Source organism: Pinus tabuliformis, chromosome 1_2 (assembly GCF_031772625.1).
Source record: "Pinus tabuliformis cultivar Carrire ecotype Pingquan chromosome 1_2, CPIR1, whole genome shotgun sequence".
NCBI classification, from domain to species: domain Eukaryota; kingdom Viridiplantae; phylum Streptophyta; class Pinopsida; order Pinales; family Pinaceae; genus Pinus; species Pinus tabuliformis.
In genome coordinates, this window is record NC_142298.1 from 668,270,669 (window position 1) to 668,292,768 (window position 22,100).

Consider the following 22,100-nt stretch of genomic DNA (forward strand, 5'->3'; position numbering starts at 1 on the left):
GTTCTCTCATCTAATTAATCCATGGTTGATCCATCTATTCTAGTTTTATTGGGTTCCACTTCAATTACAATTTGAATGTGCCAAATCCTTCAGGTACTTCTCCAATCGCCAAATAATATAAGTGTCCCAAACCAACTTGTGTTACATAATAGAACAGTGTTTGTTTTTGGCATAATAATGCAATTACCCAATTAGCAGGTCTTTGTTATAAAAAGGTTCGTTTGTGAAGGGCATTTGTGCACAAAAGAACCTTCCAAGGTTCCTTGGACCTTTGGCCATTTTGGATCCTTATTAGGGGAATTTTTTTACTGGAATTTTTTCAATGCGACTTGAGTCAAAATGGTATTGACTTTTTTCAGTGTCAGCCTGCTGGATGCTCAGACATTCCCGTGCGCTTGTTCATGTATTGAAACAGAACTGCAAAATGCTTGGTTTCAATGCTCTTCCTTTGGATTCTCCTTGCACTAAAAGTACCTGATCCTTAAGAAGCTGGCAAACAAAGAGAGCTACGAGGAGGTGGATGCCAATAATTCCTTTAGATATCCTCTTGAACCTAGGGCTATTCACCCAGCCTCTTCCTTGTGGGAGGGGTTAGAATCAATCAAAATTCCTTTGATAAAAATGCAAGCATCATAAATTGATTTGATTTACACTGAAATTTGTGAATTGCCATGGCCTTCCTACAATAATTTAGAATAGTGACAAGATATTTGTCCTCCTCTCCTACCTCCTCATCCTTGTCAAAGACAAGCTAGGTGAATGGTAGCAATGACTTGATTGTTGCATTGTTGAGATATCATGGTGTGAGGGTTGTTTGTCACACTATGAACTCCTGCTAAAACTCAATTATGGAAATCCGACTTTTCTACACATTCTCAACCTTGATATTCAATCTCACTGACACTTGCTATGTTACTGGAGTTTGTCCCTGAATCTTTTGTTTGACTAGTTGGCTTAGTGGTTGGGACAGGGTGCTGCCATGTAAACATCCCGGATTATAAATCATATTATTGAAAGGCAGTAAATCAGTCATATATAAAATAATATTGGTTCTTTTTATAACAGAATTGTTTTAGTCAATTTCTTCAATTTGACATGAGTGTAGATGTGATGTGACAACACACAAAATTGTATGGCTGAGCAACCGTGCATTTGTCGCCATTTGCCCGATTTTCAAAGTGAACATCTTTGTGATTAATCTTGTATTAGTTAGCTACAGTGGACTGATTTTCTTGACAGTGGTATTTTTTTATTCTCTCTGAGGTCTGGTGCACTCCTCTCATTAGTTTGATTATGCAGTATTGGCCATTTGGATTGCAGAACCTACTATTTGTCCTCCTCTCCTACCTCCTCATCGTTGTCAAAGACAAGCTAGGTGAATGGTAGCAATGACTTGATTGTTGCATTGTTGAGATATCATGGTGTGAGGGTTGTTTGTCACACTATGAACTCCTACTAAAACTCAATTATGGAAATCCGGCTTTTCTACACATTCTCAACCTTGATATTCAATCTCACTGACACTTGCTATGTTACTGGAGTTTGTCCCTGAATCTTTTGTTTAGTAAATCAGTCATATATAAAATAATATTGGTTCTTTTTATAACAGAATTTTTTTAGTCAATTTCTTCAATTTGACATGAGTGTAGATGTGATGTGACAACACACAAAATTGTATGGCTGAGCAACCGTGCATTTGTCGCCAATTGCCCGATTTTCAAAGTGAACATCTTTGTGATTAATCTTGTATTAGTTAGCTACAGTGGACTGATTTTCTTGACAGTGGTATTTTTTTATTCTCTCTGAGGTCTGGTGCACTCCTCTCATTAGTTTGATTATGCAGTATTGGCCATTTGGATTGCAGAACCTAGTCACACTTAAAATCATAATAACAAGCCTGAGTGCACTAAATTTGTTACACATAATAACAAGAAAACTCATACAAGTATCTAATCTCTTGATTTCAGTGATTAATTTTAAGTTGTCTGTGATAGTGGACTGATTTTCTTGACAATGGTATTTTTTAATTTTCTCTAAGGTCTGGTGCATTCCTTTCATTAGTTTGATTATGCAGTATTGGGCATTTGGATTGCAGAACCTAGCCATACTTAATATCATAATAACAAGCCTAGGTGCACTAAATTTGTCACACATAATAACAAGAAAACTCATACAAGTATCTAATTTCTTGATTTCACTTATTAATTTTAAGTTGTCTTTGACTGGTCAGTGGATTGATATACATTTACAATGACTGATCCTAACGTACAACAGGTTCTTTTTTATCTTGGCAGTGGTATTTTGAACTCTGGTATCAAAACTGTGCATTGGATGTTAACTGACATAAGCAGTCTGAGCAACTCAGTAGATATTTGCAATCCCAAAGGTACACACAATCACTTCCTATTCTATATCCATTTTCATTGTTCAACTTGGTATTATGATTCTGTGATATTGCATCGAACACTTAGTCGTCATCATGTCTCCTATGTATGAGAAACACAATTTGCAATTAGTATTGCAAAAGCATCACTTATTTCGTGTGGACAATTTCTCATATCTAATTGGAGACTGTTTATTCAATAGTTTAGAACTTTTGCTAGATTTCCAATACACATCAGTAGAGCTAAGGAAAGGAACAATAGAGTATTTTAGAGACTGTCTCGAAAAACAAGATAGAGAGGCAATTTTGTCTTATGAACATGAAATGCATGAAGCGTCACTTAAAGAAATGCATAACATTAGCAACCGTGAAATCTATTTAGAAAAAATGGCTAGATTTGCCTCAAACAATATACCCCTAGGATCTAGAGGTCTATGGGGAGATATTTTCTGTATCCATTGGCTCTCAAATTGGCTGAAAATTCCAATTAGGGTTTGGTCCAAAACAAAGATGAGAATTTATTTGCACTTCAATTCAAGTGTTACAACAAATACTCGTGACATATTATTCCATGACAAGGATCCTCTGAATGGGCACTTCGAACCTTTGGTTCGTAGGCAGTCTACAATTGATTGTACCTTCCAACAACAAACCAACACCTCATATGAACAAATGAACTTATGCAGTAAACAAGATAACATAGAAACATGTCTTCTTCCAAGTAAAGAAGATACAAGTGAAATAAATATATCTCGTAACATAGACACATGTCTTCTTCGAACTAAAGAAGATACAAGTGAAATAAAGATATCTCGTGCTAACGTTAGGACATCTGATGTAGCAACTGCGACAAATACCGAGGAAGTTGTAATGTTTCATTCAGCACATTCCTCAAAGAACAATACTGAAGCACAACCTGAAACAAAATGTCAATCTATTGAAACTAAATTAAAACCATCTTGTCACTTAAACAAGCACAAGAGAAGTTTATCTTTGCATGTGCTTAAGGACATTGCTCAGAAAAATTTGAAAAGACAAAAAATAGGCATTGAGTATAACAAAATTACAATGAAACAACAAGTAGTTCTAGAAAACATAGAAGATGTTAGTGAGACACTGAGATTTCGGTCACTTAGAAACATGTCTACTATGTCTGAGAAACACAATTTGCAACTAGTCTTGCAAAAGCATCACTTATTTTGTGTGAACAATTTCTCATATCTAATTGGAGACTGTTTATTCGATAGTTTAGAACTTTTTCTATATTTTCAATACACATCAGTAGAGCTAAGGAAAGGAACAATAGAGTATTTTAGAGACTGTCTTGAAAAACAAGAGAGAGGCATTTTTGTCTTATGAACATGAACTGCATGAAGAGTCACTTAAAGAAATGCATAACATTAGCAACCGTGAAATCTATTTAAAAAAAGAGGCAGTGGGAAAATCTCCAGGAGAGCCGACAACAAGATAGTGGTCCCTAGTGTTGCCTAAGATACTTCATCCCTTCCATGATGGGTCTCTAAAAGTCCTTTCAAAATTCAGTAGTAATGGATTATGTACAATTGATCTACATATCGCATTACAAGATTTCATCTACAATCTTGTCATAAACCATGAAGATGTTTTGTTTATGTAATTTTTGTGTAATTGTTTTAGTCATGTATCCTAAATTTCTCATGACATTGAATCTATATTAATTTGCAAATTGTATAGTATACCACAAGGATCTTTTTAATGCAAAGATCCTGATAACATCAAATATTTATAACTTCTTGTATATCTCGTTGAAAGACTACAACTATGAAAACATCATTAGCAAGTCTTTGTTATAAAAAGGTTCGTTTGTGATCTTTTTAATGAAAAGATCTTGATAACATCAGATATTTATAACTTGTTGTATATCTCATTAAAAGACTACAACTATAAAAACATCATTAGTAGGTCTTTGTTGTAAAAAGGTTCGTTTGTATGGAGTGAATTGTGTGTACTAGCTAATTTCATTGATGTGTGGATAGTTCTCTCGCAATGAACTGTGTATATTCAATTCTCTAAGGTCTGGTGAAAGCAGCATGCAGGAGTGGCACTTTCTCAGCATCTAGTTCACATTTATTGCTATAATGAGACTCGTGAGTTGAGGCAACACCTTCTGATCTCATTGATATAACCTAGCATGCAGGAGCAGCACTTTCTCAACATCTAGTTCACATTTATTGTTATAATGAGACTCGTGAGTTGAGGCAACACCTTCTGATCTCATTGATATAACCTAGCATGCAGGAGCAACACTTTCTCAACATCTAGTTCACATTTATTGCTATAATGAGACTCGTGAGTTGAGGCAACACCTTGAGGTAATGAACTGTGTATATTCAATACTTTAATGTCATATCAACACTGCAATGTATATCAATGTTGGAGCATTTGTAGGTAGATTAAAGCTGGAACCATTCATTGATATAACCTAGCATGCAGGAGTGGCACTTTCTCAACAGTGAGTTGAGGCAACACCTTGAGGTCCGTATTCTAGCTCAAAAATATGTTACATATTGTTGTAGTTCTTTTTTGGAAACATCGTTATAAGTGACAATGGTAATGCAACATTGCATATTAATGCACATATTGAACTAATTTTACAAAGTCTATAAAGTCAAGCACATTCTTTGTTTCACAATTAGATTGTTCTGCAACTCTAAATCTTCAGATGATTACAAACAATAAGTCTCTGTTTCAAATGACATGCTCTGTTTCAATATATTCCAAGATCCTGATGTTAGCTTATTGGAAGCTGCCTAAGTGTATACACGCTCTCCTCAATCATTGGACAAAATGAAATCTAGTTCCTTGATCTATACATTAGAATCTACAGGGGAATCACTATCAATATTAATATCATTATGATCATTAGATTCTAGAATGAAATCCCAAAATGTAGGTTCTAACATTCCTCTTGGATCATGGTTTTGACCAATTGATCCACCAGATGCATGGTTTTGGGCTGACTTCTCATTTGGACACTTTTATGCCTGATACCCAAAATTTTGTACAAATAAAACAATGACTCTTCTTGTGTCGAGAAGATTCTTTTGAAAGAAACCATAATTTCTTTTAGAAAATGATCTTTGTTCCGGGAAAGTCTTATAACAATGACAATCTTTATAACCTTTCTTCTTTTAGGGCTTGGGATGTGAATGACAACCGTAGTTATAAGATTCTGACATAATATTATAGGGAGTAAGGGTAAACCATTTATTTTGCTTTTTCAAGACTTTCTGTAATCAATAATCTTTACGCATTGCTAGCAAAAATGTTTAAATTTTTAGATGTACCGTAACAAGAGACATACTACCAATGTTAAGGACTTTTTGTTACAACCTTGCTTACATGAGATCCAGAATATGGTAGGGCCAAGATCTAAGATATCTAATATACACTGAGTCAGAAGGATCTTGAATTTCATACAACAAATTTTGCATTATGCATATGTGTCTTTGAATTGCAAGTTGCATAATGACCGAATAAGAAACATGTTCAGAGCATGTGATTTATTATCATTTTCTGTACTGTAGAATTCACTGCTAACTGCATGATGAAACCCCTATATTCTTTCTTCTTACTGCTTTTAGCATCTTGCACAACTATAATTATATTTCTCTCCTTTTTAATGGCCTTCATATGTAGACAAACTTATTCTTATTCTATTTTATTTTGTTTATTATTCTTTTCAATTTGTTAGTTACTCCCTAGAGCATTATTCTGACCTTCTATTCTTTGGGAGAACTAAAGGAAATTGTCTCTAATGTATCCAAAATTCAAATACAGAGATTTATACTCTACTATCTTCCTTTTTCCTTTTCATCAGAAGAGGTGGGTTTCTTAGTCATTAAGGCTTTATTTGGATTATATTAAAAAAAAGGGCAGTGGGAAAATCTCCAGGAGGCTTATGTACAGTCAAAAGGTTACGTTACATCATATTAAACCAAAAAACCTAGTTTCATCAGTCCATGGCCGACAACAAGATAGTGGTCCCTAGTGTTGCCTAAGATACTTCATCCCTTCCATGATGGGTCTCTAAAAGTCTTTTCAAAATTCAGTAGTAATGGATTATGTACAATTGATCTACATATCGCATTACAAGATTTCATCTACAATCTTGTCATAAACCATGAAGATGTTTTGTTTATGCATTTTTTGTGTAACTGTTTTAGTCATGTATCCTAAATTTCTCATGACATTGAATCTATATTAATTTGCAAATTGTATAGTATACCACAAGGATCTTTTTAATGCAAAGATCCTGATAACATCAGATATTTATAACTTATTGTATATCTCATTGAAAGACTACAACTATAAAAACATCATTAGCAGGTCTTTGTTATAAAAAGGTTCGTTTGTGTGGAGTGAATTGTGTGTATTAGCTAATTTCATTGATGTGTGGATAGTTCTCTCGCAATGAACTGTGTATATTCAATTCTCTAAGGTCTGGTGAAAGCAGCATGCGGGAGTGGCACTTTATCAGCATCTAGTTCACATTTTCTAGTTCAAATTTATTGCTATAACGAGACTCGTGAGTTGAGGAAACACCTTCTGATCTCATTAATATAACCTAGCATGCAGGAGTGGCACTTTCTTAGCATCTAGTTCACATTTATTGCTATAATGAGACTCGTGAATTGAGGCAAAACCTTGAGGTAATGAACTGTGTATATTCAATACTTTAATGTCATATCAACGCTGCAATGTATATCAATGTTGGAGCATTTGTAGGTAGATTAAAGTTGGAACCGTTCATTGATATAACCTAGTATGCAGGAGTGGCCTTTTCTCAGTAGTAGGTTGAGGAAACACCTTGAGATCCGTATTCTAGCTCAAAAATATGTTACATATTGTTGTAGTTCTTTTTTGGAAACATCGTTATAAGTGACAATGGTAATGCAACATTGCAGATTAATGCACATATTGAACTAATTTTACAAAGTCTACAAAGTCAAGCACATTCTCTGTTTCACAATTAATTTGTTCTGCAACTCTAAATCTTCAGATGATTACAAACAATAAGTCTCTATTTCAAATGACATGCTCTGTTTCAATATCTGATTTATATATGATCATATTCTAACTATGACTTCATAATACGATTTATAGAAATCTCCTTGGATCCTCAAACGATAAGAACACCTGGAGACAATACTTCCTCGTTGAGGAAATACAAAGAAAATTTATATGCTTGAGAAAATTGTTTAAACATTATCCCGTTCAGTCAACCTTCAATCGATTGGGGATAACCATAAAGGCGTTCTCTGCTTGGCAGTGGTATTTTGAAGTCTGGTATCAAAACTGTGCATTGGCTTTTGCCTTTTGATGACTTTCTTGTTGATTGTGGCTCTACAAGCTTCGTTGCATATCACCCTCCTCTGTCCAATAGGTCCCAAAAAACATGCTCTGCCTCCTTAGTCATGGATTTCCTGAACTTTGTTGGGTGACACCAAAGTTGAATGAAGGTCCCTGTGCAACCACAGATGGGCCATGGAAGCGTTGGCCAATTAATTCTTGTGTTCTTGATACAAACAGCTCAACACAAGTTGCATCAGGGGACAACAGTACTGAACATAAAGGTATGTCGGTCACTTCTGTAGTGAGAGGTTTGGTTGCTATGGGCTTGCTTGCCTTCAAGGGTTTATACAATACTGGGAACAAAGTTTCACGTGATATAAGAAAGGTTTAGGAGCTTTTAGTTAAAAAAATAAAAAAGAAGATTCAAAATGGAAAAGATAAATGCCAAATTTTCCCTCTATTAGCACAAGCAACTTCTCTGGAGGACATGGTTAACATTTGGGCATATGCCACACAGAGCTTGGAAACATTGCTGCATTCCTGTAGTGGATCCTTCTTCATGTGCGAGGAAAGGTCAGAGTTAAACTCCCAAGGGCTTACTGATATTAACATTGTTGGTCGTGGGGAATTGAATGTTCAAGCAACCTCTGATCCTTTTCCAGTTTCTTATTTAAATAACGAAAAAGGTTATTTTCGGCAACACTTCAAGCCCAAATGTTTTTAAACCTGGTATTTATGGTCCTGCTACAAGCATAATTGGGACAGAGATATCAAGTCCAAGATCTCTGTTAGCAAACAATGTTGTTTTGTAGGAATGTTGTCGGCCGATCTTTCCCCCAGTTTGTGACCCCAACAAATTTTCTTTGCGCGGAGCCTCTGTAGCCCAGAATAATGTGGACTCAGGTGACACTATTAAAAAATCTGCTCAGGAAGCAACTGTGGCAAGGCCGGCTAGGTTTTGCAGGATGATCAATGGAACAGTATCTAAGGCTGATCCATTTGATGGTTATCCAAGATCTAAGATATCTAATATACACTGAGTCAGAAGGATCTTGAATTTCATACAACAAATTTTTCATTATGCATATGTGTCTTTGAATTGCAAGACATGTTCAGAGCATGTGATTTATTATCATTTTCGTACTGTAGAATTCACTGCTAACTGCATGATGAAACCCCTATATTCTTTCTTCTTACTGCTTTTAGCATCTTGCACAACTATAACTAGCAATTGTCCCAAAAGGTACAAAGAGAGGCCGATAGACTTATGAAGTTGGAATTGTTGAATTTTTATAAAAGGCCAGGTCACCTTCTAGGCTGCTATTAATATTGTACAGCTTATTAACTCTGAAATAGAGTAAAAGATATAGGAGACAGAACACACTGGGAATGTAAGTCCTTTATACTGGAAGCGAAAAAGAGAATAGAGAAGAGTGTAAACGCAGAAGAACATAAAGAAAACCACAAGACTTTCTGATTCAACATGTGTTTATTGGGGTCCAGATTCATTCACATGTATTTAAAAATGCTGACATGCTTGAACCCAAAAAAAAAGAGAATTTGAGAATTTCATGTAAATGTATTTTAATTTAAAAACCAACAATTAACCACTCTATAAATGTTATTGCAGAAGCCCATGTAAGGTATACATATTCCTATATAACATTTTTGAAAACAAAAACAAAGATAACTTAATGTGAGTAGCATAATAATTGGCATTCCATGAACAATAGAAACCACACTCAAAAGGTCAAATCTATGTAAACTGAGTCTTTATTAAAAATTGCAGGTAGAGGAACATCTATGACACTCCACAACTATGCATCATGTCTGGTGGAACATACTAGACTTATTACATACCAATTGGAGAGACGGCCAGTATTTAAGAGATTCTATTGATTCATGTGTGGCAAGTGCCACACTAACAGTTGGGGTTGCACTTACAGTTGTTCTAAGAGATTCTATTGATTCATGTGTGGCAAGTGCCACACTAACAGTTGGGGTTGCACTTGCAGTTGTTCTCCAGAACAGTTAGGGTTGCACTTGCAGTTATTCTCTAGAGATACATCCGCAACATGCATGTTTACACCAAAATCAAATAAATTCAATTATCATATCATTCTGGAACCATAGAAATGAAAGTTATAACAACTACATATAACATAGTGTCCCATGTTATAGCTGGTCTCCACAATACTGTCCATCTAGAAGTCCTTTTTACTGTGCACTAAAAGAACCCAAAAACGAACCTGATGCTTGCACTATTCAGTCGTTTAGCAGAAGTTCAAATGCAGTAGAGACTAACTTGTAAACAGGACTTGGTCTAGTTCAATTTTCATAAAAAAAACAGACATGCTACGTGCTCTGAGCATACGCCATGATGGCATGGTTTGAAAACACCGTTAATCTCTCCCCGTGAGAACTCTAGAAAATAAACAAAAGATTGAGTCTAAACTCGGAGCAAATAGTCCCGCCAACAAAGGAGCACCAGCTGCTTATCTCCAACATGAACCTGGACCAGGCTAGAGACTTCGCTCGTCCTAAAACCACAAGCAAATTCACTCCCTCGAGACACCCCGAATGTGACTCATTAATTTCATTTGGGATATGGTTGAATGGTAAACAAGAGACGTTCACTGTGAGGAGTCCGAGGTCAAAATTTCATTAAGAAAACCTTTCTCGCCATTCTCTATTGCGATGCCAAGAAAGTATAAAAACGTCATTTTTGACACTACAATAACAAGTCACAGGGTACAATAGTTGTGATTCTCTTAAAAATGACGGCGCCTATGGGGAATTTCAAGCTCCGGGGAGTTTTTTTCACTAATACAAAACCTAATGCCAGAGGCATGTTTAAGCAGCACGGGAAGGGGGTTTAGAGAGAATTTGCTTATTGGACTTAAAATGAATGAACGAATGGAGGGGAATCGCTAGTGTTGTGCTTTCAAATTCAATTACCCGTAAATGTGGCGTTGTTCCATGTCAATCGAAAGACAGAGCTTTTGGTGGCGCACGACAGCCAGGGGAATCGTGCCGAAGGCATTGCTGTTACTTCCAGTTGGAAATAATTAATTCCTACTTGTCTATGGTTGTAATTTTCTATTTGAGGAGTTTGTTCCTACATAATAGGAATAAGCTAGAATATAGTTTCTCCTAGTTTAGTGTGTGGTTACCACACTACTGTACGTCTAAGATAGCATTCCTATCTTAAGACTATTGATTGTATAAATATATGTGTAATTTCCTCATTCAACATTAATAGAATATATTATTGAGTCTCTGTAATTTTATCTTGGTATGGGTCGATGGAGATACTGTTGTGGAGTCGCTCTCGATTGTAATAGCGGTGGATATGCGCCTTCGTGGAGATCGTGGTATCGGAGCTGCTGCAGAGCTCCAACAACTCTTCACTTGAAGTCCAATCTGGGTTAGACCATCTGGAAGAGGATGTTACATGAAGAGAGCAAAAGCGTTACCGTGTCTGCAACCCGCAGCTTTCAGAGCGAACCGTGGTAGTAATGGGGGCAGACCCGCACGAATTCGGAGTCCATCTCATGCACACGCTGATGGCCTGCGCAGAAGCGGTGCAACACGGTAATTTGGCCATCTGATATCTGACTCTGAGCAGTGATCACTTACCCATAAAAGCCATGTGTTCAAAGTAAGAATGTTTGCTGATATATTCGTAGGCGCTGCGATTGCAACGACGATTAGAATTGTAAACATGCAATGATAATTGGCAAATTGGAGATCGCCACCTGTCACAGTGATGAGGGCTTGTTGAACAAGATAGAGGGCGTAGCGTGGAGAGGAGAAAGGTGGTCCTTTTCGCGGATCTGATACTCGAAACCCCACTGCTGCAGTTTAGTTGGACATTCAATTTTTTCAAAGCTGTGGAGTTGTTTCACAGTTAAGTTGTATATTGTGTAGATCAAAGCGGCACACAACGTTGTGTTCAGACTTTGCAGATCAGAGGACGCCGGACTTGCCCGGTGGCCGTTGAGATCGGTGTAGCCGCTGCCATGCTGTGGTGTGGAGGTCGAGCCGAAGGCCCACCTGTGTGAATTTCAATCCATGAGTTCGAAGCACCAGAGATCGAAGTAGAGGTGGCACCTTCAGTCCGTGATGGTGGCCTGCATATCAATAATGTTACATGGATCAAATCGAACGCAATGTGTTGTGATCTTGGATCTTCCCACAACAACAGTGTGGACAAGGTTTTGGGTGAGTTGCTCGGAAGCGGGGGATTCGGTCGGGTTTACAAGGCAGTTTTGCCCAGTGATGGCTCTATTGTGGCCGTGAAATGTCTTTCCGAGAACGGAGAGTGCAGCAGCCTGGAGAAGACCTTTGAGGTCGAGCTCGCGGCTATTGGGCAACTGCGGCACAAGAATCTGGTGTCGCTCAAGGGCTGGTGCTTTGAAGAACAAGAACTTCTTTGGGTTAACATGAAAGTTGTTTTTTTATTTATTTATTTCTTGGAATTATGGATAATATTATTGAGCCTTATTGAGCCTAGCTAACTCAATGTAGGTAAAGTTGTTTCGTTAGAATTCATGACTCTAACAAATAACAAGATAAGCATGAAGTTCCAAGAATTTATTTGACAAAGATGCCCAAGATGTGAACAATGAACAGATGAGGTAAAGCAGCAGCAACAATGTTTATGGTGGACAACAAAGTAGATGTTTGTTTGAGTTAGTGTGGTTTGTGGAATAGACTCCCTAGCATGTTATTGTAATAGTCATTGTACGTACCAAGAAACTCCAAAATGTGGAATCAGATGTAAGATTTTTAAAGGCATCTGAAAGTTCGTGGTGATCTTAAAACCACTTTGTAATGGTTTATGGTCAGCCTGAAACCATCTTTATCACTTGAAAGTGAGGGTTGGTGGTGAGCCAGAAACCATCTATATGGTCTTTGTGACTGAAGTGCCTTTGTGGCCAGCTTGCCTTTGTGAATGAATTGCCTATGTGGCTTGAGGTGCCTTTGTGGCTGGAATCATGGATGCCAATGCGTTGTTTGACAAGTTGAGTGAATCTTTTGCCTTTGTGGCTGTGTGTACACGAGAGCTTTGTGCTCAATTGAGCAGGTGGACTGCAGAACACCTGGCTCAGACTCAGATGATTTTTTCTGAGTAGAAGGGGATTGGCGCGTTTTTCGCGCTGACAGCAGCGCCAGGAAGGCCAACTGGCGCGTCTGTTAGGCCATTAATCGTGCCAATGGGCGCGGGTTTTTCGTTAAGGATCGCGCCAATTCACCTTCAAGGGGATCCGCGGGATCAGAGAAGTTGTGGATCTGTCCGAGGGCGGCAGATTGTGTTTTTGGAGGTTTTGTACATGCAATTCCCCTGATGGTGGTGGATTTGACTATCATGACAAGTAGTCATTAAGGGGGGGAGTTGGAAATAATTAATTCCTACTTGTCTATGGTTGTAATTTTCTATTTGAGGAGTTTGTTCCTACATAATAGGAATAAGATAGAATATAGTTTCTCCTAGTTTAGTGTGTATTGTACGTCTAAGATAGCATTCCTATCTTAAGACTATTGATTGTATAAATATATGTGTAATTTCCTCATTCAACATTAATAGAATATATTATTGAGTGTCTGTAATTTTATCTCTTCCCTTCTGGTTCTCATTGTTCTCCTGCTTCCGCGGCTTCGCCATGATGCTTTTCTTCGATTACATGCCCTGCCCTGATCTGCTCAAACCCTCGGAGAAATTGAAAGGAATATATAAATAAATATTGAAGAGGGGTCATACTTGGATTCTTCCAGAACCTCGCCTGAGTCACCTCCACTTCGCCCGGTAGTTGTCTCGTATAAATAAATAGTTATGCAGGCAGGCAAGCGAAGAAAGGTGAAGAAGACAGACAACAGAAGAAAGACAAGATGGAAAAAATCCTGGTGCACTTCCTCCTGTGTCTGTTTTATACGCGAATCCTTTTCATGCTGAAGGGCATGGGATGATGGTGGTGATTATATAGGGTTGTTCAAATGGGGAGGGCAGGGAACCCGAGCTTACCACTACGCTGACCCAACACTGTTGGCTTTTGGTTTTTGGAGCGTGGTTGAAATAAAAGAACCCAAAAACGAAGTAGCTGGATTTTAACGTGCTCAAGTTTAAGATGCAAAAACATTAAAGCACAAACACAAAATATGAGGAGATCCCGCAGCTTTATATTTCGGGATTCGTACTTTTAAACTATTTCCAATCTTGGCAGAAGTAAACTATTTCCAATCTTGGCGGAAGGATTCACGGCTTTATAGGTCCTTCCTTTAAAAGTCGATCAGAATGTTTTATATAAATTTGATTCCCGGACAGTTAAAATAGGAAAGATACAGACAGAGCTGTAAATAGCTATTATTTCCAATACGGCGGGACTCTGTAACTGAGAAAAGCATTCGAACAGGAGGTAATCTTCAGAAAAAATAGGTAACTTCCTGGCCAAGAATCAGTAGAATAATCCGACCTACGCGCATTGAGAATTTTTACCCTCCACGCCATCTGTATATTCAGTTCCATATCTTAATTACTCCGCGCTGAAGTAGGTGTATTTGAATCGTAGGTTCCGGAAACATGCGGCGCCACCTAATGAGGGTTACGTGGACCCACAGCTATTTAATTTTCGCAGACGGACAAAAATGGTAGGAAACCATGCCAGATGTCAACAGGAAATTGAAAGTGTTGACGATTGTGTTGATGCATAGGAAGGCCTATCAGCCTAATTATATTTCTCTCTTTTTTAATGGCCTTTGTATGTAGAGGGATTGATTCATATTCTCTCTTTTATTTCATTTATTATTCTTTTCAATTTGTTAGTTACTCCCTAGAGCATTATTCCGACCTTCTGTTCTTTGGGAGAACTGAAGGAAATTGTCTCTAATGTATCCAAAATTCAAATACAAAGATTTATACTCTACTATCTTCCTTTTTCCTTTTCATCAGAAGAGGTGGGTTTCTTAGTCATTAAGGCTTTATTTGGATTATATTAAAAAAAAGGCAGTGGGAAAATCTCCAGAATTGTGTAACACCTTCTGATCTCATTGATATAACCTAGCATGTAGGAGTGGCACTTTCTCAGCATCTAGTTCACATTTATTGCTATAATGAGACTCCTGAGTTGAGGCAACACCTTGAGGTTCATATTCTAGCTCAAAAATATGTTACATTTTGTTCAACGCTGCAATGTATATCACTACTCAATGCTCCTTGCAATCAACGCTGCAATGTATATCACTCTTGGAGCATTTGTAGGTAGATTAAAGCTGGAACCGTTCATTGATATAAGCTAGCATGCAGGAGTGGCACTTTCTCAGCATCTAGTTCGGTCAACCTTCAATTGATTCGGGATAACCATAAAGGCGTTCTCTGCAAAAGTGTTCCCAATTCAGTTTGACAGAATATATTTTTTTCGTGACTTGTATTATTTGCATTCTCAAGCTGAACCTACTCAATGCAGGTGCATTCTCAGGCTGAACCTACTCAATGCAAAGACTTTCTGCATCTTAGCCTCCCTTGTTGACTAAAGGAACTTATATATTTTATTTTTCTGAAAGAAATTATATAGTCACTCGTAAGGAGTCTTTACCTTTTATTGAATAAAGAAATATGGTATATATTCACATATAGGGAATATCATAGAGTATTTGATTTGAAAGAATATATTTAGGAGTAATTATTCATAGAAAATATTATGTTAATATATATATTTATTTAATATATATATTTATTTAGATAAAAATGTATTTAAAATTTTTAATATTTTATATTAAATTTTAATAATTTAAAAATAGTTATTTAAACTTATTTAAAAACAAATTGTTATGAAATTCTGAAATATTTAATATTTTGAGTGGATAAGTTATTTATTATTTATTATTAAAAATAAATCATTTAAAAAAAATGTTGATAGATATTTATAGAATAAAAAATTAAATTAAATTTTATATTTAAGAAATATAATTCGTTAAATATGTGATTTTGAAGAACCAGTGTTGCGGGGGAGCGCCCCCCCCCCCTCGCTCCCGCTCCCGATCCGCGCTCCGGGCGGGAGCGGGTCGGGAGCGCGCTCCCGAAATCGCTCCCGATTTCGGGAGCGCGCTCCCTAAAAAAAATTTCGCTCCCTGCCTTTTCGGGAGCGTTTTGCCTTTTTTGCATTTTTTTTTTTGTAGTAATGTTCGAAATGCAATTTTTTTTGAAAGAAACAAATAGTTTTTGAGTGGGGCAACTTAATGATCAAGTCTAGGCCCTAGTATTGATATGCTATTCATGGTAATGTTAAATTCTTAAAGTAAAAGTGACATTTTCTTTAATTTTCATTTTCATCCTTTTACTTAAATTTTTAACATTACCATGAAATGACTCAGGATGTTTGAGAGTGGTTTCGTCCTCATTGGATTTCATATGGAGAAAGTAGAATTTTAGATTTCATTCAAAATCCAGCAGACTTATCAGTTTTTCAGGATTTCAGGATTGGGGGATTGCAATGTTTCCATTGAATTTTGTCATGTATTAGGGTATGGAACTCATATTTAATCAAGAGTACCAATCCCTCTATGTACCTTGATGTTAGTGACATTGGTTGTCGAACTCCTCTATCATGACCCTTCTAAAAATGTACGCATCACTCAAACAAAATCTTGACTTGACAAGCTATGCTTTTTCTATCTTATGTTAATGCTTAGAGGGTGATATTAATGACAAAGATCCCTATACAGATACAAAGGTAATGACAAAGATACCTCTGGATATTAATGCTTGGAGGGTGATATTAATGACAAAGATCCTGATTTTGCAACAAGACTAAAAAATTAGACATTTCTCGTGGTGGCAAGAGGCCCAAGCATAAGAAATAGATAATAAATTTACTTCTCTTCTCTAGTTTCTAGTAGCTTTTATAACTATTGACTCTTTCATATTTATTATGATATTTTTTTAAACAATATATGACAATTTAAGTTTGAAGTTGGCAATTATAACTCATTAGTAATGAATTATGAATATGATGCTTCATGAAAGTTGAAAGTTGTTTCATTTCGTTTCATTTTATAACATTTCATTTCATGTTAGATATTATTTGTTGTAATGGTTACACTTAGCTTACAAGTACAACTTTGGTGATCAATGATGATAAATGTTATATATTGAATTTTGAAAGCTTGAAACTTTAAGATTGATGAATCATGAGACTCAATATGTTGTATGTTACTATGTTACTAACTTGCGGACGTGGTTGATGAAGATTATAACTTCTAGATGATTGTTGTTATATGGTTCAATCTATGCTTTTTTATGTTTTTTATATCTAATTCATCATTCTACATGTTTTTGTTGACATATATGTATCAAAAATTAAAAAATATAAAAAATATATATATTTTTTAAAAATCGCTCCGGGATTCGCTCCCAAACCGGGAGCTTCTGAAAATGGTCGCTCCCGCTCCCGCTTCCGCTCCCGCTCCCCGCTTCCACTCCCGCTCCCAAGTAACATTGTGAAGAACAAAAGAAAATATGATAAAAAAGTGGTGAAGAATAAAAAGGTAAGAATAATATTAAAGTAAGGGGTGGAAGATACCAAATTAAATAAAAATAATTAAAAAATAAAAATAAAAGGAAGAGAATAATAGCTATGAATATAGTGAAGGGTAGGTTTTCAAGATTTTTAAATTTTTATTTATCTTCTAAATTAAAAATATTAAAATAATTTTCAATTTTTTAATACTTCTTAAAAGGTTAATTTATATAAAAATGCAATTTTATACACCTTGTATATGCTAAAAACTCAAGTAATATTATAACTAAGTGTAATATATTCAAAATATGAAAATTGTTATTTTATATATATGAATAATTGATTTTGTGATTATATATATGAATGATTGATTTTGTGATTATATATATGGAATATAATATAATAAATAATGATTAAAAAAAAAAATTAAAAATGTTTATGTAAATTAGAATACAATTTTAATTTAATATAATAACTATTAAAAATATTAAAAATAAGAGCGAAAAGATATTTCTTTGTAAAAATTAAATTTTGTAATCTAAAGTTTAATTTAGATTTAAGTTATAATATCAAATACTTTTTTAGATAATTAATTTAATTTTAATTAAAAAAATCTATATAGTTATATATAATATAAATTTCATACACATTTAAATTAAATTTATTTTAGAAGATATAGTGATGATGATTTAGAGAGACAATACTACATAGAGTTATACTATTTTATCATTAATAGATGGTTAGATAAAAATTAAAACAATAATTTCACATATTATAAAGTTATTTAAATATACAATGATATCATTCTTCACATAATCTCTCACTTTATTTTTGAGTCTATTAAACCTATCGCCGTGTTCGCAAAATATATACTTTATTGCTGTGTTCGCAAAATATATACTTTAGATTTCAGAAACACCTTTGCCTTCTCTGTACACCTATTACAAAATTTTATGCTAGTGTAAAAGTTTCTTTGCCTAACAGGCCCACTTTCCTCTCAATGTCTTTTTCTTAGAATTACAACCCATTCATAATATAACAAAGAGCCAAGTATATAATTTTTTAATAAATTTAGTAATCAATAACATAGTGAAATTTTGACACGGTCACATATTCTCACATATCTTTGTCAAGCTACATAATCTGCGTAATTACCATTTATATTCTTCCCTAATATATAGTTGACACAAGCATATTTAATCAAATTAATCACATACTTTAGTATTGTAGTTGTGAACATTACGTAAGTACCATTTATATTCTTCCCTAATATATAGTTGACACAAGCATATTTAATCAAATTAGTCACATACTTTATTATTGTAGCTGCGAGCATTATGCACACAATCGTTCAACAATTCTCATTAGGCATATTTAGTCACTCAACCATTTAATGATTCTCATTATACATATTTCGTCAACTAAATTTGAAATGTATATATATAAAAATAAGTTTAGATGATATGGTTAATTTAATTGGTTTAGTCTTATTGTTAAAGCATTTTTGTTACTCAATTGGTCCAGTCTTATTGTTATGTATATATATAAAAATAAGTTTAGATGATATGGTTAATTTAATTGGTCTAGTCTTATTGCTAAAGCATTTTTGTTACTTAATTGGTCGAGTCTTATTGTTAAAACACTTCTGCTATTTAATTGGTCTAGTTCTCTCGGTTACTAAGAAGTTATGGGTTCACTTTTCTGAACATTCTTGAAGTTCTTGAAGTTAGGCTAATTAATTAAGCCTGCCAAAAATGTTTTATTTAAGTAAATCTACATAATAATCTCTAAAATCTATAAACCCATACATACATATATATATATAAACAAAATCTTTTCTTATAAAAATCCTTATCATAAATTACTTCCAATAAACTTCATCAATGATGTTTCTATCAATGTAGACATTATCCATTCAACAATCTCATTATGCATATGCTCTCAGTTAAATCTAAACTATTTTTTAAATAGTTTTTAACAAGCCATATAATTAAAGAAACACTATCACCCCTTAGATAGGGACCTCAAATATTTGGGGTACTGGCTAAAACCTACTTGTCAAAGAATTGCTGATTCGGTTTGGCTGGTTTCAAAGTTGGAGAAGAGACTCACTGTATGGAGCTTTAGATACTTATCTAGGGCAAGCAGGCTGGGGCTCATCAAATCTGTCTTGGAGGCCACTCCGGTATTCTGGATGGCCCTTGCATGGATCCCACGGAACATTCTAGCTCGATTAAAACAACTCTGTAACCGATACCTCTGGAATGGCAATCAGGACAAAATATTGTTCGCCTGGATCAGCTGGCAAAAGATAACCCTACCTAAGAAATGGGTGGATGGGGACTAAAGGACCTTCCCCTCTTCGCTCAAGCACTTTCTGCAAAAATGGGCTGGTCACTGATGACAAGTCAGAACCTTTGGGCACAAGTATCCTACCATAAATACATTTGGCCTCAGAGTTTATTGGATTGGATCAGACTACCTACTTGGCAAACAACGAGATGTTCGTCGATATGGAAGGCTCTGATACATTCCATCCCCCTCATTCGTGACAATTTGGTTTGGAGAATTAATGATGGATCGTTGGGTAGGATTGGTCAAGATCCGTGGATAGGAAGTGGGGGCAGACACATACTCAACAGAGAACTCATCAGGCTCCTCCAAGATCGAGGGATCAGGGTATTTTCTCACACCATTGACCAACAGCGCACAGATATTTATTCACAGGCATGGAAGTCGGCCCTACAACTCGATCTACCTCCACAATGGCATCAGGAGTGGCTCGATTATACTACATCTTTATCTGAATCACATATCCGAATCAAACAGGGGCCTGACGAATTAGTTTGGTGTATGGCAGATAATGGTATATACTCACCAAAGCCGGGCTACTGTTCCCTCATACTGCATAAAAAACCTGAGTTGACATTAAACTGGTGGCGAGATATTTGGAAGCTTAATGCTCCTCCACGTACCAGACTTTTCTTCTGGTGTGTCCTTAAAGATATTGTTCCCACGGGAGAGCACCTAACCCATAGAGAGATATACGGGCCAACTTGGTGTATCCTGTGCAAAGAGGCATCGGAATCAACTGTACATCTCTTCCTTCATTGCACAGCAACCCGCGCTCTTTGGCAAAACATTTCGTCATCTATAGGTTTCGTTGGGACTTGGACCGGGGATGATTTACAAAGTACATGGGAAGATTGGCACCGCAGACATACGGGATCAAAACTTCTGAACCTCCCCTTAGTGGTCATTTGGCATTTATGGAAGGTCCGCAACAGGTATATCATTGAAAACATGGCTGTGTGTTGGCCTCGCACGGAAGCCAGCATTATTTCCTCATACCTTGAACTGCCCGACCCTACCCCCCCTAGGGTGAGGCGTATTCAACCACCCCCCATTATAGACAAAAGAGTCCCTTGGGCCTTTTTCGATGGGGCAGCGAATCAAAATGGCTGTGGGGGGGGCTTCGTTCTACATATAAATGATCACCACAGATTCAAAGTAAAGCTGGGGCTCGGTGTGGGCTCGAACAATTTTGCGGAACTCATGACCCTCGACACTTATTACATTTCTCTCTGGGACATCAGTGTTTAAATCTTAATATATTTGGGGACTCAAAGATTGTTGTAAACTGGTTCAATCAATCTACAATATGTCACATTCACACACTCAGCAACATATTGTATGAAACACAAACTTTCAAGGCAGCATTTAACCATATTTCTTGTATTCACATATACAGGGAATATAACTGCAGCGCTGACCAATTATCCAAGGAGGCCGCGCTACTACCCAGAGGCGAATGGATAATATTGGAGCAGCGAGGGACTGAGGAATACCGCTATTACCAAAGGCCATACATAGATCAACGATATCAGAGGGACAACAGTCCCTGATCTTAGCAATGATATAAATGATCAAAAACTGATAAAATTTTTTTGTCAAACTTTTGATATATATACAAAGACATTTTGAAAATGGACCCTGCGTGGTCATGTACAGGCGAATAGTAGCAAAGACTGCTCAATAGACTATACAACAACATTTTTGTTATACAAAACAGATCACCCTGCGTGGTGGATCTTGATGGACAACATCGATCAGCATATGCAAACTGCATTTACAATATGTAATTTTCTCCATCATAATGAAAATTACGGATTTTTCCAGTGGAAAAAAAAATTAAAGAAACACTATTATTATGCAATCAACCATTCATCAACAATATTACTATATACTCAACTACATAAAAATAAATACAAAATTTTCTTTCATATATCATATTATTGATCAACAATATTACTCAATTATATAAAAATAAATACAAAATATTCATTCATATTACTATATACTCAACTATATAAAAATAAATACAAAATTTTCTTTCATATATTATATTATTGATCAACAATATTACTCAATTATATAAAAATAAATACAAAATATTCATTCATACATTATATAGAATCACACAACAATAAATACATATATCTTATACCAAATAATAAATATATAAAAATATACACAAATCCTAATACAAACTACACCAAACAAACAGATCCATAAGACTTCAAATCCTATATATGGGATATGTCCCAATTACATACATGCCCAGATAAATATAAGAAAAATTCCCTCCAGTATCACGTCTTTAAAAGAAAAACATGAACTGCACACATATATGGTCTAAGCCATTCCAACAAACAGAAAGAAACTATTTTGTGTAAATTAGAAAGAATTGAAATATGAACCTAGAGGAGGCCGTCTTCACAGATGTCGGGTTGTAATCGCCGAATCGCCGTCCATTTCTTTGTGAATAGTGAGCGCCCTCTTCAATGCTTCGGTCATTTGTTTGTTTC